Raw genomic sequence first — 17,723 nt, forward strand, 5'->3', positions numbered from 1 at the left:
AAAGAAAAACGCCGCGTAAGACACACATGCGTACCTAATACCACTCCGAACGTTGAGAGCAGTAGACGATCCACATTAAACAAAATTCACGTGAAATATTTTGGATATAAATGTTGCCGTACAGAATATGTTTATATCAAAATTGGAAGCCCAGCGCTTAGGCGAAATACCCAAAAAATAACGGCACACCTATTTGAGGACGGCCCTGCGGGGGCAAGCAAGCGCAAAGTTTTATCAGTTTTTCAGATATTTCGGAAGCTTTCAACATGATGTGGCAAGAAAGGCCACACGAGATGTACGCGCGGCAAAATTCATGGTAATATGTTCCAATTCCGTCTAAAATGTTATGTTGGCGTACCTGCTGTTAGCATATTAACTATATGCTTCAATACTGATTACAAACCTAACAATTAGGAATTATACAGAAACGATGGACACATTAACGAATGAAACAGTGTTTTATCTGCATCGAAGGCGAGGTATGTGTCTTAAAATATCATTCATGGTAATTGGGACATCCTGTACATATCTCGCACGTCTGGCAACAAATTACAGTATACGGGAATAAACCAACCACAAAAGAAGCCTAAATCAGTGTTAAAAACTGTCATGAACCCTGCAATGCAAAAAAAGTACTCACCACCACGGTAGACGATGCGTTTCTGAGCTGCGGGTCCTGACGAAGGGCCGGGCTCGGAAACAGCGTCACCGCCTGCAGCCCGCTTGGAGGCCACTGCAGCGCCTGTCGCTAGGATGACCGTATCTCGTGCAGCCAGCTCCACTCTCCTTGGGCACACCACGCGGCCACTGGGCAGGGTGAAACGCACTCGCTTTGCTGGCATGACTCCTTTGCTCGGTACAGCGAATCCGATGCACGTCCGCAGACAACGAGGTCAGGCGTCGAATGAATTTTTTTTCACTCGCAAGGCAACGCGCGTCTTTCCCTTTCCCTCTCCCACTGCACCAACCAATGGGGTGGTTGGTTAGGAAGCGTCCGTGCAAGGTCAATGTATCTCAGGCCCCGCCCATACTCGTGCCGACCTACCCCCCGCAAGAGCTGGATCCGACACATTTTAACATAAAACGGAGGAGTAATTCCGCATTTGTAATACAAAGAAAATTGGAAATACAATACAAAAGCCGAAAATTACAACTACATCATGCTGCTCTCCGAACGACCACATAAATAGTCAGGTTTGAAAACGAGACTGATACACTTAAACCATTGACGTTCTGTCATGACTGTTTAAGGTAAGCGGGGAAAAAAGTGGTGTCTTAGCAGCGTTCACGTCCGAGTTGCAAACTGGCTGCTGTATAGTTCATTGTTCCGTATATCAGGTGCGTTTCCTTCGCTCGACTTCGGGCTCCAATTCAGCGTTGTATAATGTTTAACTCGGACGGCGTTAACCGGACGATTGAACATCCACCTTGCATGGTCAACATTTTGAAATTGTTTTTCCGTCAGTGGGACATCGCGGCCATGACAGTCGAGGAGGGTGTCAGTTTTTCGTCTTCGCTCAGTTACAGGGAAACACGGTGGCTTTTCCGTTATAAACCGCAGCAGTTCTACGCCATTTGGCTTGAATAGCCCGAAGACGCATGTGGTGTGTGCTATGCAGGAACCGGGTGCGAGTGAAGCACATTTATCTACACCCCGTAGGCTTGGTTAAAGGTATAGTAAAGCGAATCAGTGAGGAAATATCGTTCCCTTAAGCATGTATCAGCTGGGACTGTAGATAAGTGCTGTAAAATTGCATTGCAGAGTATAAGGATTTCTGATTTTAGCTTAAATTGAGTTGTCGCAAATTTTTTGAACAGAGGAAGCATTATGAATGACCATACAGCACGCACAACTGATTGATTGGCTGCAGCTATTATGTGAAAGAAACTGTAGGCCCCTGCGACGCTACCATTGACGACTCAGCGCTTACGTGTTGATGTGCAAACGCCAGTACACGCTATCAATGCATGCCAATGCCGCACTTCGCCATTTCCCTCTCAAGTTTCTTCTTTTTTCATTTTCCGTAGAAGCATACGCTATGCTCAGCCTCCTAACTTGCGCTTGCTTTTGTTCATGCCACAAATTCTCGAGGTTAAACGCAGACTTCTGAATGTAGCTGATGTTACTTGATCGCCTAACCTTGCGACCCATTTCATGCGGGATCGGCAGCCACTTCGAACTTGTTCGCCCCCTTCACGTTTTTAGTAAGTTGTGCTGTGATTTTTCGCGGCGCCCTATGTAAGCTAGTATGCTGCGTTCCGGTGTTATCTAGACATACATATTCAACGTGATGTTGAATATTGAGGGATTATTGTGCATTGGTGTGTGACAGTGTGCGAAGCCACTGTCGCAGATAAAGGGACCGGTGGGGCGAAGACAATTTAACATCGAGAGCGAACGGGTGAGCGCAAGAAGCCGATGAGAAGAATCGACGCGCGTGATGTCTGATGCGACGTCAAAACAAAATACAAAGAAGAAAGGAACCATTGAGGACCGTACACGTTGGGTGACGTAGGAGAAAATGAAGGAAGACGAATAGATGAGCGAGAGACCAAGGGCCGTGTTTGATGCCGTTTGCATTTACATATAATCAACAAAACGAATAACTTTTTCATTGTTCTCTTACAATTTGCTTCTTTTTGTATGTTTCATTTTCTTTCTTTTTTGCTCACATCGAATTCGTAACATTCCAAAAGTATAGGTAATCGTTTCAGCACGCAATTCTTCGCCATTGATTGATTGATTGAAAGCTTTATTGTTCCACCGAGCTGGGGTGCCCGGCTCTTAACCTACACGTAGGTAGGGGAGGAGGACGAAGCAGTCCCCGCGCGTTGAGGACGGTGAGTCTTCACGGCCTCAACGGCCAGGCGGATTGCTTGACGCTGGTCGTCTTCAGCCTCGCTCTGGAGCAAGGCCTCCCAGGCTTCTCTACTGACAATTCTTTCCTTGGCCCCTGGGGAGCCAGCACACTCCCGTATCATATGGTCTAGCGTACCTTCGCCAATCCCGCGTGTGCGTAAGAGCCATAACATGTGGCCATTGTCATCATCATCGAGACCCTAGAACGGCGTGGTGGTGTTCGGACGCAAGTGAGCGCCGAACATGTCAGCGTCCACTGGCAGCGGGAGGAAGCAGTCGGGCCGTGGGCCCGAGCTTGCAGATTCCCACAGGCGGAACCTGGACTGCCTAACCTGCTCAGTCAGCACAAGGTCCCATCGCGTGGCAACCTTGAGTTTCCACGACGGCTCGGCGCTTTTTAACTTCGCGACCACGTGACAAGAACTGTTGGTGAGCCGAACCCCCTCTTATTCTAATGTCCTTGTGTATTCGCGCACACCTAACAACTTTAGGATTAGAATTGCGGTGACTTTGATTAATGAGAACTGCGTTTGTTACAAGCAGTGTAGAGTGCTTTTCAATGGGTGTTTTCTTTCCACTTTCATGTGTAAATACACATTCTTCTTTCACTTCTGAAATTTACCGCTTTCATCCTTCATTTGAATGGAAAACATAGATAGCGATATTATTTTAGGTCGCTTTCCATAAACGGACCGTGACAGGGATCAAGGCCTTGCTATAGGGTCTCATACAGGCAGCTTGCGATGTCACTACAACGTAATGACGGCGCCATCTGTAACCGCCACGGCAAACAAACAGCATGTCGGATTTTTGGACGTGGTGAAATGTCGTGTTGCAGAAGCAGCTTTTCTAGCGGTGTTCCACAAATTCCATTCTCGTGAAAATTCCATCTGCCCATGTTAGGTCACATGGTGGTCGGGAAATCTGAGACGGAAACAAATTATTTAATTTTTCTAATACTAATCATCGTATCAAATACGTTGGTCCACTCGGGAGGTTTAGACCGTGCCCGTTAGGTCACTCTTACATATGCGGCAATCTCGATGAAGGTTTTACGCGAGGAGGTACGTTGACATCTCGGTGCCTCGATTTCACACGTGTGTTACATAAACTGCGGAAACTTAGGATCAAGATAAAATCATATTGTACAGCTGCCGTGTATTCAACTGCAAGAAATCAAATTATATGTTAGGGTAAATGCAACTCGTTATCGATGGTACACAGGATAATGTCCAAGAAATCATTGGAATCTCCACTGACCATGAAAATACTTGATATAGTTTGTAGCTTCTTACAAAGTAAGCATTGACGTATACTTCTCTTCCCCACACCAGATAGCCAGTTCATATGGTCACTGCGGGTTAAATATAGTGATGTGCATTCTATAACACATGCCCACAACAGGAAATTGGCAAAGAACCGTGTCCGTGTTTTGATCGTCTCCAATGTCCTGGCACAGTTGCTCATCAAGGAAATTTCGAACAAATTGCTCACAGTTATTCGGGCCATGGAGAGTACATACGTTGAAAAAGAACCAAGAAATATTTTTTATGGTGTAACCTATTTATTGTGCTAATTAATTATTTGTTTATTGTTTTTAGGCTATCCAAAGGTGAAACGTCACTCCAACATATAAAAAACGAAATAGGGGCTTTGCTTTAGGTTTTCTTTGTTTCTTTTATCGTTGCGGCGCATAAAACACAGCGTAGCAGATATGATATATTGTACATTACATGGGATGATTTTATTACTGCACATACCCACAATGGGGGATTTACCAAGAAGTGGCCGTTACATATCGTGCAACCAACTGGAGATACTATCCTGGACAGTGTTGAATTCTGTCATCTTGTCATATTTGGTAATGGCGGCATTTAGATCATATCGGAGGCACCTGTGGGCATCTCTAATTGGCTCAAAATTCCGTCATTGCCCAATTCCACGACGTTGCGGTATCGACACTGTCAAGAATAGTGTCCGTAGCTCTTTTACATCATTGCCGCTTGTTGTCGAGGAATATATTTTCCATACATTGGCACATCCCAGGTGATCTGGGATGAAGCAACCTGTACATGCGCAATAATCAAGAAGAAATGAAAAAGAAATACAAGACGATGTAACATCTGCGACATTGTGTAGCATCGGTACGCGAGGGCAGATGCACGTGTCACGTAACTTTGTGCCAAAGAAAACTGCACAAAGAGAGTTCTTTTTTCTTGTCGGCCGTAGAAATCCCACTAATTGTTCCTCTCCTATCAAATTAAAGAACGTGTTCAGACACCCGTACGGCAACTCACGAGCACATCACTCTCGATGATCACGTCCACTTGGTGTCGCAAACCTGGGGTGATGAAGAGTGGCCGCAGTGGTCAGCGAATTACCTGTCGCGTTGCCTCTGACCTTAGCGCAAATTATGCTTGGGAAAACATACACATCATTCTGGAAGCCATCAATCATACCTGATTGCTTAGCGTTTACAACCAACGCAGATTGCCGCCAAGAAGAGCCGCCTGCAGGCCTCTCCCCCCCCCCTCTCTTGCCCACGCTTATACTGTCACGTGTACTTATATTTATCGGGCGACCACGTTTCGCCGCCTAACAAATTTTCTCGCACAGCGGGGGATGCGCCTGCATGTATCCGAAGTTGCTGGAAAATTATCGATGCTTCTATCCGGCTGTCTGTTGTCGCCGAACTTTGTGTTATCTGATTTCATCGCGTGACGGAAATGGTGTAGAGCTTTGTGGAAGGCAGGCGGGTCCGAGTGATTAGTCTGGAACATTCGACGACTGCTGTATTAAAGCCGACGCGCTTAAACCGCTGATCAGATTTTCGACGATCGCCGACCCTGTTCGCTGCTATCGTTGAGTTATAAGTGTAGCCTGTTTTTGTGGGCACAGGTTCGCCCAATAAAAAGTAGTTTTGCCTTTCACAGTATTGCTACTGTGTTCTTCAGCGTCACCACCACGTGACATCTGGTGGAGGTGCGGGGTAACGTTCCCCGTACCCCTCGCAGATGTCACGCGGTGGTTACGTTGAAGAACACCACTCACTCGTTCACTCACTCTCGCACTGCATAGGTTCAAGAACAATCTGTCCTCTTGGCTGAGTCCATCCCAGTCTGGAACCTATGCAGCGCGAGAGTGAGTGAAAGAAAAGAGGTGAGGGGGCAATCATTCACAGACGCAACACCCGATCGACGTCACCGACTTGCACGGACCAATGGAAAAACTAGGAAAGTGTTCCGAAATGAGAGCGCATGACCATGACTCCCCCAGAAAAAAGATGAACCGAAACTAACAAGCACACGCATGCAGACAAAAACACACGAATACTGACTTAATGTTTCACAATTTAAACGAAACGCAAAAAAGGGGGGGATTACCATGTCAGGGGCTCCTCGGAACAAAAGTGTGTGCGCCCCCTTGGCCGCATCACATTGTTTTTTTTTTCTGTGCAGATTTCAGGCAATTAAGTTGAGTGAAATCATGTTTCAAGTAATCCCATTTAAAACGAACTTTTACTCATGATCTTCAGACGGTCGTGTTTCTAGCATCCTGATCGAGCACTACAGATCAGAAGCGAGTCACAGAGAGGAAGGACGTGATAACGAAGTAGCTCGGTTTCACAGAGAAATCGTGACTGCTTCCTTTGGCTGGGGTGTCCGTGATCGCATTTACTCGAAACTAGTTTTTTACATTCTCGGCAGAGCAATGAAAATCTGCCAAGTTTTAGAAAATCAACTCGACATTGAGTTTAACATTGCCATTGACACGTTGGATGAGAACAAGCAAACGCACTCGTTCACAAGACGAGAAACAATGTACACAATTCACTGTGTACGCGAACTTCGGTCGTATTTGTCTTTTTTTTCCTTTCGTTCGATTGTACTGCTTGTTTAGATTCAACGTATATTTACATCCACATATTTAGGTTGGCACCAAGCTAGTCGCGTCTCACGTGCATAAATTTATTTTTATTTTGCTTAATTTCACCTTGTTTTGTTTGCGAAGAAGTTCTTGTGTCTTTTTACGTTACAAGCACATTGTGAGTTTCATCTTTTCGTTGTTTTGTTACTTATGTTTAATAGGTGTCCTTTTGTGTTTCGCTCTCCTATATTTGTAGCATCGGGACGATGCTTTTTAGGAGGGGGGTATTGACACGTCTACTTGTCTTTATCGGGCGACCACGTTTCGCCGCTTAACAAATGTAATCGCACAGCGTGAGATGCGCCTGCACGTATCCGAAGTTTCTGGAAAGTTATCGATGCTTTTATCCGGCTGTCTGTTGTCGGCGAACCTTGTGTTATTTGATTTCATCGCGCGACGCGAATGGTGTAATACTTTGCGGAAGGCACGCGGGTCCGCATGATTAGTCTGGAACATTCGACGACTGCTGTATAAAAGCCGATGCGCTTAAGCCGCTGATCAGATTTTCGACGATCGCCGACCGTGTTCGCCGCTATCGTTGAGTTATAAGTGTAGACTGTTTTTGTGGGAACAGGTTCGCCCAATAAAAGTTAGTTTTGTCTTTCGCAGTGTTTCTACTGTGTTCTTCAACGTCACCACCACGTGACAATACATACTCTTCGACAGACTTTGCCTCTTAGTGGGCGCTCACCTTCCCTCGGCCCCCTGTGCGCACGCGACGAGACCCGACGCATGAAGCCGCCGTCCATCTCGGCCCACCCTCGAACGCTTTCCGTCGAATCTGCAGCATACAACGCGCGCCGACGAGGGAGGAAATTCGCCTGAAGTGTCCATACAATCGCCTGACAATAAAAGGCAAAGAAGCTTGGCTATCGCATGCGTGGAAGCATGCTTTCATTCACTCGTCTCGCTGGGGACAATGGTGTAAGGCCACATGGCGACACTTCACTGCTATCAAGGGTCCCAGCCGAAACATAATGGTGAACCTTCAGTGAAATTAAGAAGGGTGTGCGGCGCAAGGTAACAATAAACGTAAGTTCAAAGTACGGTACGGTCCCCTTCTGCCATATATAAATAAAATAATCAAATATGTCTAGCGGAAAACATACGCAGGACATGCGTAAGCAGAGTTGTTTTAGTTCACCTCAGGGTCTAGGCAACACAACGGAAGTGGTTGCACGTCAAAGAAACACTTCTGTGCCCACCGAAGTAGCACTGTGGCTATGGCATTGCTCGAGGTCGCAGATTTGACCAGAGAGCGTAAACTTTTATTTCAAATCAACAAGATTTAGGCACCCGCATTTTGACGAGGGAGAAATCGTGAGACATATCACGTGTTCCGTTTCATAAACCATCAGAAGTGGCGTGGAAGAAAAAACGTTGAGCCCGATTAGAGTGCAGATAATTGGGGAAAATGCTTGTGATTCTCCTCTCTCTGCATCTTTCTACCCACGGGAGAGAAATAGTGATCAAGGTAAAAACTGTGATCGCGGTATCAGAGACCTCCGCTACACATACAGTATACCAACTATAAGGAACCATCTCTATTCTCAGAGGCCAAATAGAGGCGATGTACCTGCTTTAGCGAAGCATTTAGGTGTCTGTCAAAGCAGAAAATCATGACTGATTCCAGGAATTTCGCAAACGTGTGATTTTCCTTCATCTTTGTAGAAAAAAAAAAGGCTGTGTTGCATCTGGCGGTACTGCCGCACTGTTTCCGATGGGTGTCGACTGGCTCCGCAATTTGTGAAGCGCGAAAAAAATTAAATTACGGAGATACCACGCACTATGGGAATATATGGCAGCGAAGCTTTCTGTGCTGTTTGTATTGACTGCCATATTTACTGGCTCATGTTGACTGCAAATGTTTAGTTTTTAAAACGGTTTCTGTACACGAGTGTGGTGAGGTGATGATAAACGTTACCTTTTGTGCACCACTACTGTTTGTCTGCTTAGTACACAAAACACAAAGGGAGAGGTGTTTGCTTTAGTTGTTGTCCGCCATATTTCGTCACCTCAGAGAGGGTTGAGCATTGTCATTGGCTCACATGGCACATCGCATTATGGCAGAAGCCTTAAACTTGATTTTGATGATGAGGCTCTGCATGCCAAAACCACGATCGGATTAAGAGGCATGCCGTAGGGCCGCACTCCGGAATAATTTGAGCTCCGTGGTGCTCTTTAACGTCTCCCTAAATCAAAGTAACCGATAGTTTTTTTATTTCTCTCTTGTCAAAATGTGGGTGCCTCGGTCAAATCTGCGACCTCGAGCAATGCCATAGCCGCAGTGCTACTTTGGCGGGCACAGTAGTGTTTATTTGACGTGCGACCGCTTCCGATGTGTCGCCTAGACCCTGTGGCGCACTTTATTGAACGCGACTCTGCTTACACATGTCCTGCGTATGTTTGCCGCTAGACATACTTGATGCTTTTATTTTTATAAATAGGAGAAGTGGACCATACCGTATCTTGAACTTAAGTTTATGTAGCGTTTCTTTGCCGTCTTACGTTAGCTTTTTCTATTCCCCCCCTCACCCCTGGTATTTGTATGAGAACTGCGAACCAAAGGTGGCAAGGCTTTAGTCACTCGTTTCGCGACTGCCTCTGTTCAGCCCATTCTCTGCCTTCTCTTCCCGCTCCTTTCTTCCATTCTGTCTAGCTAAACTCTGGATTGGCATGTTGGTAAAAAGGTAAGCGCTGGTGAGGGGTCACGGTCAATTACAGCTGTCAAAACGCTAATGTGGCCTTGACCCTGAACCTCCAGGGGGCATTGTGCACATTCGACGCGGTGCGGTCAAAACGAGTTCTTCGCGTCTCTTCTCTGCCACACTCTTTCCATGTATATAGAGCTTTTCATCTGGGGAGACGGATAGGGAGCGCGGCGCATCTTGACGGTATTGCTGTCGCTAGCTGCGGAACGATTTCGGGATGGTTTAGATCTTACTTTGTGAAATTTACGCATGCCTGTTCATATGAGGTCATAAGGGGACCCTTTCGATGCACCGGTAACTACAGTACGCGCTTGGGGGCCCAAACATGTGAGGCGGATTATAAGCCGCGGTGTGTGTAAGTGTGGTGAACTATTTTGCGTATATTCGTTTCAATGAAACGAATAGAATAGAACCGGTGTCTCTGTGTGACCAGCATGATATGGTAAATCTGCTGTCTATCTGATGGCTTGGCGTAGGGACTAAAACATAAGTGCACATGCTCGCGTGCGGTCAACCTAAGGCAATCACGAAACATCTAAGCGGCAGGCGCTAGCAAATATTTGTGGTACACCGTCATCGTTTTCAGGCATTTGAAGTCTAGTAGGCTTGAAATCACTATATGTGTACGCTAGCCTTCCTGCACGAGGTCGATGGCGCTGCTCAACACAGCGATTACTGCGGCTGGTGAACCAGCATGATACATATATAAGGTATGTGCGTCGGCATTGATTTTTTGCCCATTAAAGCCTTAACATATGAGAGCGATCGCATAATAAGAAAGCCATGGCTATATTTGAGGTCAACATTTCCGTAATACCTGTGAGTGCATTATAGAGAACGGAACGAACACAACCGAAAAAAAATTCGATTATCATCCTCTTTCTGGAAAAACAGAGAAACACGTGCCAAGACCACAATACGAGCTCGCATGGTCACGCCGCACAACGTGTATAGATATATAAACATTGACGCTGCATGCTTGGAACATACGCTGTATAGAACAACGGTAACTATAATCCAGCACCTACCCCTGCTTGGGACGCTCGCACAGTTGGTATAGTTCACACTGTGTGTTATGCTGTTATTACATATCAAAACTATTTTATATTCATGGGTGGAAACCTCATACACAGAACCATGTAATCACGCTATGTAATCTGCAGCTAACAGTTTGAACGCTTGTCAAAGTATAACAGTACAGCACCTATCAAAGCAGAACGGTTCCCACGCGGTTACAATCGTTGTGTATGTTTTCTTGCTCCGAAACCACAGCTTAAAACTAGACCATATTACTGCAATAAGGTCACATTAGTGAATGGAACTGTTAGTAACGCACAATTGATCTCCGAGGCTGATTGTAGGCTCAAACATGTGCGCACACATCGCGCTTCGTGTTCCCTCCGCCTCAACGCCGGTAGAAAACCCTGCGAAAGTGACTTAAACCACATCAGTACGTCTCACGCAACCGTTTAGCGCGTAGAATACGCACGTCCTGCTAAATAGACCGTACGAGCGCGAACACAAACACCAGAAACTACCACCGAGCGTATACCTGCCATGCGAAAGGGAGCGCTCGTCCAAGCAAGCATGCCCACTGCCCATAGATGGCGCCACAGCGTAGGAAACGCACCTTAGAAACTCATAAGAGCCACCAGTTATTGACAATTATGTTTGGGAAGGGTGCAACAGAACTAAGTCAGAAAGAAAGGGAGGGGGAGTCGGAACGCCCATCCATCAGGGAAGCCAAATGAAAAAGAGTAAATTCACAATGTCAAGAGCATCTTTGGTTATCAGGTAAAATAAATGGCAAAGAAACTTGGCTGGGCGTTACGTTATTGTGGGCCGGAAAAAATTGCACAGAGAAAAATAAAGAGTTAGTGGAATGCATAAGCGCTGATATTAAGGGTTTCGGGAGTGGTGCTGAAATTTCCCTGTTAGGTGACATGAGTGCCCACATACAGGATTAAGATGGCTATACCGACAATAACGGAAAGTCAATGCTGGACCTTTGTGAGCAAAATAACCTCGTGATCGTGAATACAGGGCCTAAGTGTGAAGGACAGATCACGTGGGAAGTGGGAAACCGGCAATCGACCATTGATTACTGTCTGATGACAGAAGGAATTCATGATAAGTTGAGAGAAACGGTCATCGATGAGGAAGGGTTTAACAGCATAGGGAGCGACCATAAACGCATCATATTGAAAATGGGATATGTAGTTGGGAAAGGGAGCAAGGAGAGCAAAATGGCCAGTCCAAATTTGAACGCTGAACAAATAGCAAATACAGTCACTAGAGTTGAGGAACAACTTGGCAAATGGCCAAGTAAAGAGTGGGAATATGGTGAGCGTATAAGTGTAATAAAGACAGAAGTACGGAAAGAGAACCAACATGTTCGTTGGAATGGAAAAAAGAAACCGAAACGCTGGTGGAACAAGGAGATACGAGAAGCGATCGCCGAACGACAGAAAGCATCTCGAGAGCACAGGCAGGCAAAGAAGGCGCAGTCGCCACAGGATGAAGTAACTAGTAAATGGGAAATATACCGGGAGAGAAAGTCTATGGTTCAAATACTGGTGCAAACAAAATTAAAATGTGAAAGTGAACGTTGGTTGTCAGAAATACGTGAGAAACAGAAGGCCGCACCTAGAATGTTTTGGAACCACATAAAATTATTAGGCAGGAAGTCAACAACAATAGAACAACATATCCTAGACGAAGATGAAAACAGACTCGAAGGAGAAGCGGCAATAAATTACATCCGAAAATTTCCAAGGCAAAGACGAAGTTATACTTGTTGAAAAAAAAGAGCATGAAATAGACCCAAGGGGAAAAGCAGCTGGTGCTATCAAATTTAAACTGGAAGAAAGCGGAAGAGAAAATTCCTAAGCGTACAGCCACAGGGCTAGACGAGGTTCCCATTAGGCTGATAAATGAACTAGGACCAAAAGGTAAGGAAGCTCTGGTGAAAGCAGTGGAAAGAACTTTAAAAGATAGAAGAATACCAGACAGCTGGCGACAAAGAATAATGAATTTGATTTATAAAGGAAAGGGGGAGAAAGACAGAATTCACTCGTATAGACCGTTGACCGGTAATATACAGGCTAGCAATGCAGGCAATCAAATTAAAGCTTCAAGCATGGACAGAGAATAATGGTATTTTGGGAGAGCTTCAGAATGGTTTCAGAATAGGTAGGCGTTTGGATGACAACTTGTTTTTTCTTACTCAGTGTATTGAAATATCAAAAGCGGAAAGGAGACTGTTGTATGTGGCCTTTTTAGACATTACAGGAGCCTACGACAACGTGGACAGCAAGATATTGTGGGATATCCTGGAAGGGGAAGGCTTAGGTAACGATTGTATACAGCTTTTGAGAGAGATTTGCCTAGAAAATACCGTTTGCGTTCAATGGGAAGGGATGAGGAGCGAGGAGAAAGTTCATATCAACAAGGGACTGAGGCAGGGGTGCCCTTTATCCCCACTGATGTTTATGATGTACATGGTGAGTATGGAGAGGGCGCTAGAAGGAAGTAATAACGGGTTTAATCTCTCATACAAACAGGCGGGTACAGTAATAGAGCAGCAACTGACAGGTTTATTTTATGCGGATGACATTGTGTTGCTAGCTAACAAGCAAAGTGATTTGCAACGTCTGGCTAATATCTGTGGACAGGAAGGCAACGATTTAGGCTTGAAGTTTAGTGTTAGAAAATCAGGTGTTATGGTATTCAATGAAAACTGTGAACAGACAGTGGAGATACAGGGCCAAGAAATACCTCGGGTAACAGAATATAAATACCTTGGTATATGGATAAACGAAGGCAATGGATATATAGAAACACAGGAAAAAACCATAACAGTAAAGGGGAAGAGAAATGCAGGCATAATGAAGCATAGAGCGCTATGGGGATGCAATAGGTACGAGGTCCTCTGAGGTATGTGGAAAGGTGTAATGGTTCCAGGACTTACTTTTTAAATGCAGTTGTTTGCTATAAATCAGGGGTACAATCAGGACTCGACGGGAACCAAAGGTCAGTGGGTCGCCTCGCATTGGGCGCTCACGGGAAGACTACAAATGAAGCTGTGCAGGGTGATATGGGCTGGACTAGTTTTGTAGTGAGGGAAGCTTGCAGTAAAATTGAGTATGAAGAACGGCTGAGGAATTTGGAAGAAAGTAAATGGGCTGGGAGAGTGTTCAGGTATCTGTACGGGAAAAACATTGATTCACAGTGGAGGAAAATAACTAGGAAGCTTACCAGCAAGTATGCGGCCTGTAGGGTGGACAACACAACAACAAAGGTCAAGCGGAAAGTCAGAGAAGCTGAATTAATCTCTTGGGTGGCGGAAAGGGAAAGAAACCTGCCATGAGTAACTACTTAACAGGCAAAAAAGAAATCAGGAAAGAAACCATTTATGATAACTCAAAGGGAAGCTCATTACTTTTCGAAGCGAGATCAGGATGCCTTAGAACACGCACCTATAAAGCGAGATATAAGAAGGAAGAAGAAGCATGTGCTTGCTGTGGTAAAGCTAGGGAAACTACGGAGCATGTTTTATTAGAATGTGAAGACGTCTACCCAGCGGTCGATTTAGGCTACACTGGCCTCCTTGAAGCCCTGAGGTTCAGAGGAAGCAGTGGTAATGCAAACATGTCCGCAATAGACATTAGTAAGAGGCGACTGGAGGATTGGTGGAAGAAAAGTAGGGAAACGACATAAGGCGGAGACGTACAAAAGCACAGTTCGCAATAGGGGATCAGAAAATTTGGGCGTGGTAGTTCATAGTGTTTTTTTGTCTTTTTTCATTGTTTAACCTAGGTAGAATATTAGGCAGTATATTAGCAAGAGCTTGGTGGCGCAACCCACCGCCCCGTTCCAAAGGGGACGCTCATAACATCCATCCGATTAGGTAGACTATTAGGCAGTATAGTAGCAAGAGCTTGGTGGCGCAACCCACCGCCCCGTTCCAAAGGGGACGCTCATAGCATCCATCCATCCATGTTGGCGCCTGTGAAAAAACGGTGTATACCCGCTCTCAGCCGCTCCCCGACAGCAGCAGCAGGAACAGTGGGAAGGACGAAAGAAAACGCAGAGAAAATTTCGCTTAAAACTCACATAAGCACATATTAGCATTTCGTACTAGACTAGCATTGAGTATACCACCTAAACCCGAGTAAGTCCTGCATGCCGTAAACTGCAAAAACAAAAGCAGAAACCATAGCACACAATGGAGGGTGAATGAAAGAACGAATTCATTGGTCCCTGCCCAACACCTTCAACAATTGAACAATGAATGAACTACTTGAACAAAAGGTCATGTGACTATCTTCACTCTCGCGCTCTGCGGTCTCTAGAATATTCGTTTCTTGCCGGACTAGTCGTCGGCCATGGCCATGAGCTCCTCCATGAACCCGTCATTCATGGTGGAATGGTGACACGTTGCGGGACTGTTGGCACAGGACACCAGGTCACGGTTGACATCCAGCCTGTGCTCGCGTGACGCTGTCTCGGCGCCAACTCTGATGGTTTCTTCAACTGCAACGTCGCTGATACTGCGGCATCCCTTGAAGCGCTTCAGAGGAATGCCTGCGCATTGCACAATAAATGGAAGGCCATAGGTTAGGGTTCTCGAAGATACGAAATTTAGAAATCAAGGCAGCAACATACATCTCGCAAGATCACAGGAATTGTGCAAGAAGAAACAATACAGAGAAGGAAACAAACTTATCAACCGAAGTAAGTTTCTATCCCAGGCAAAATGCGTGTTCTGAACATTACGGGGGAAGTCACAAAATATTTTATGTTCTCCTTATCGGCCTAATTAGGCATGCTAATTACCACAGTTCTCAAGTATTGAGAATAGGGACAAGCCTACATTCATAACGTTCTCGAGAGATCCAAAGAACCTTGTTGACCCTATTGTTTTCATATATCACAGTCTTTCCCTGGGACGCGTAAGAAATTATTGCTTACCAAGTAAAACAGGAGGAAGACGGGAGATGGAAATTCAAGAAGATGAGCAAGACGAGAACTAGGTGAAAGCGGGAGGCAACGTTTCGACAAGTGGACTTCACCTTGTTCTCGTTTTGCTATTGCTTAGAAAGTAGGAAATATAAGCTGCTGAACAAGATATTTCATAGAAAGTTGTGCGGTTATATTATTGGAAGTTTACCGCTGTAGCTTAACTTGTAACGTTGAATAATCAATTTTGAAAAGTTATGCAATCGGGCACACGACAAAATCAGTGTGACGTGGTGCGTACCACCGTAAACAAACTAGATTATTCACGCTCTCCTCAAATGTTTCGGCCAATTTTGAAACGTTGTGCAGAGTTTGTTAGGACGCCTACTATTTAAAAAGAATACAAAAGAAATGCTGAGGCTTGTCGCTAGCGGGACTTTCTCGAGCATGCCAACATTTACAACGTGTCCTGTCGATGCAATGCGCAATACTTTTAAAGCGCCGTTTTGCTTGCAGCAGAGCTGCCACGCAAAACGGCGCTTTAAAAGTATTGCGTATTGCATCGATAGGACACGTTGTAAATGTTGGCATGCTCGAGAAAGTCCCGCTAGCGACAAGCCTCGCTTCTGTGCAAACCTTTTGTGAGAACGCTAAGCGGACTACGAATGCTAAAACTTCAAAAAAAATGAAACGTAAGACACACATGCGCACCTAATACGACTGCGAGCGTTGAGAGCAGTAGACGATCCACATTAAACAAAATTCACGTGAAATGTTTTCGATATAAATGTTGCAGTATAGAATATGTTTATATCAAAATTGGAAGCCCTGCGCTTAGGCGAAATACCCAAAAAATAACGGCACACTTATTTGAGGACGGCCCTGCGGGGGCAAGCAAGCGGAAAGCTTTATCACTTTTTCAGATATTTCGGAAGCTTTCAACATGATGTGGCAACAAAGGCCACACGAGATGTACCTGCCGCAAAAGTCATGGTAATATGTTCCAATTCCGTCTAAAATGTTATGTTGGCGTACCTGCTGTTAGCATATTAATTATATGCTTCAATATTGATTACAAACCTAACAATTAGGAATTATAGAGAAACGATGGACACATTAACGAACGAAACAGTGTTTTATCTGCATCGAAGGCGAGGTATTTTTCTTAAAATATAATTCATGGTAATTGGGACATCCTGTACATATCTCGCACGTCTGGCAACAAATTGCAGTATACGCGAATAAACCAACCACAAAAGAAGCCTAAATCAGTGTTAAAAACTGTCATAAACTCTGCAATGCAAAAAAAGTACTCACCACCACGGTAGACGAGGCGTTTCTGAGCTGCGGGTCCTGACGAAGGGCCGGGCTCGGAAACAGCGTCACCGCCTGCAGCCCGCTTGGAGGCCACTGCAGCGCCTGTCGCTAGGATGACCGTATCTCGTGCAGCCAGCTCCACTCTCCATGGGCACACCACGCGGCCGCTGGGCAGGGTGAAACGCACTCGCTTTGCTGGCATGACTCCTTTGCTCGGTACAGCGAATCCGATGCACGTCCGCACACAACGAAGTCAGGCGTCGAATGAATTTTTTTTCTCTCGCATGGCAACGCGTGTCTTTCCCTTTCCCTCTCCCAGTGCACCAACCAATGGGGTGGTTGGTTAGGAAGCGTCCGTGCAAGGTCAATGTATCTCAGGCCCCGCCCATACTCGTGCCGCCCCCCCCCCCCCGCAGGAGCTGGATCCGACACACTTTAACATAAAACGGAGGAGTAATTGCGCATTTGTAATGCAAAGAAATTTGGAATATGTTTACCTTGTCCCGGCCCAGACATTCCCACCTGTGGCGACGGCAGCAATACAAAAGCCGAAAATTACCACTACACCATGCTGCTCTCCCAACGAACACATAAATAGTCAGGTTTGAAAACGAGACTGATCCACACTTAAACCATTGACGTTCTGTCATGACTGTTTAAGGTAAGCGCGGAAAACAGTCGTGTCTTTCCTAGCAGCGTTCGCGTCCGAGCTGCAAACTGGCTGCTGTATAGTTCATTGTTCCGTATATCAGGTGCGTTTCCTTCACTCGACTTCGTGCTCCAATTCAGCGTTGTATAATGTTTAACTCGGACGGCGTTACTCGGACGATTGAACATCCACCATGCATGGTCAACATTTTGAAATTGTTTTTCCGTCAGTGGGACATCGCGGCCATGACAGTCGAGGAGGGTGTCAGTTTTTCGTATTCGCTCAGTTACAGGGAAAC

This window comes from Dermacentor albipictus, chromosome 2 (assembly GCF_038994185.2).
Source record: "Dermacentor albipictus isolate Rhodes 1998 colony chromosome 2, USDA_Dalb.pri_finalv2, whole genome shotgun sequence".
In the NCBI taxonomy this organism is placed as follows: domain Eukaryota; kingdom Metazoa; phylum Arthropoda; class Arachnida; order Ixodida; family Ixodidae; genus Dermacentor; species Dermacentor albipictus.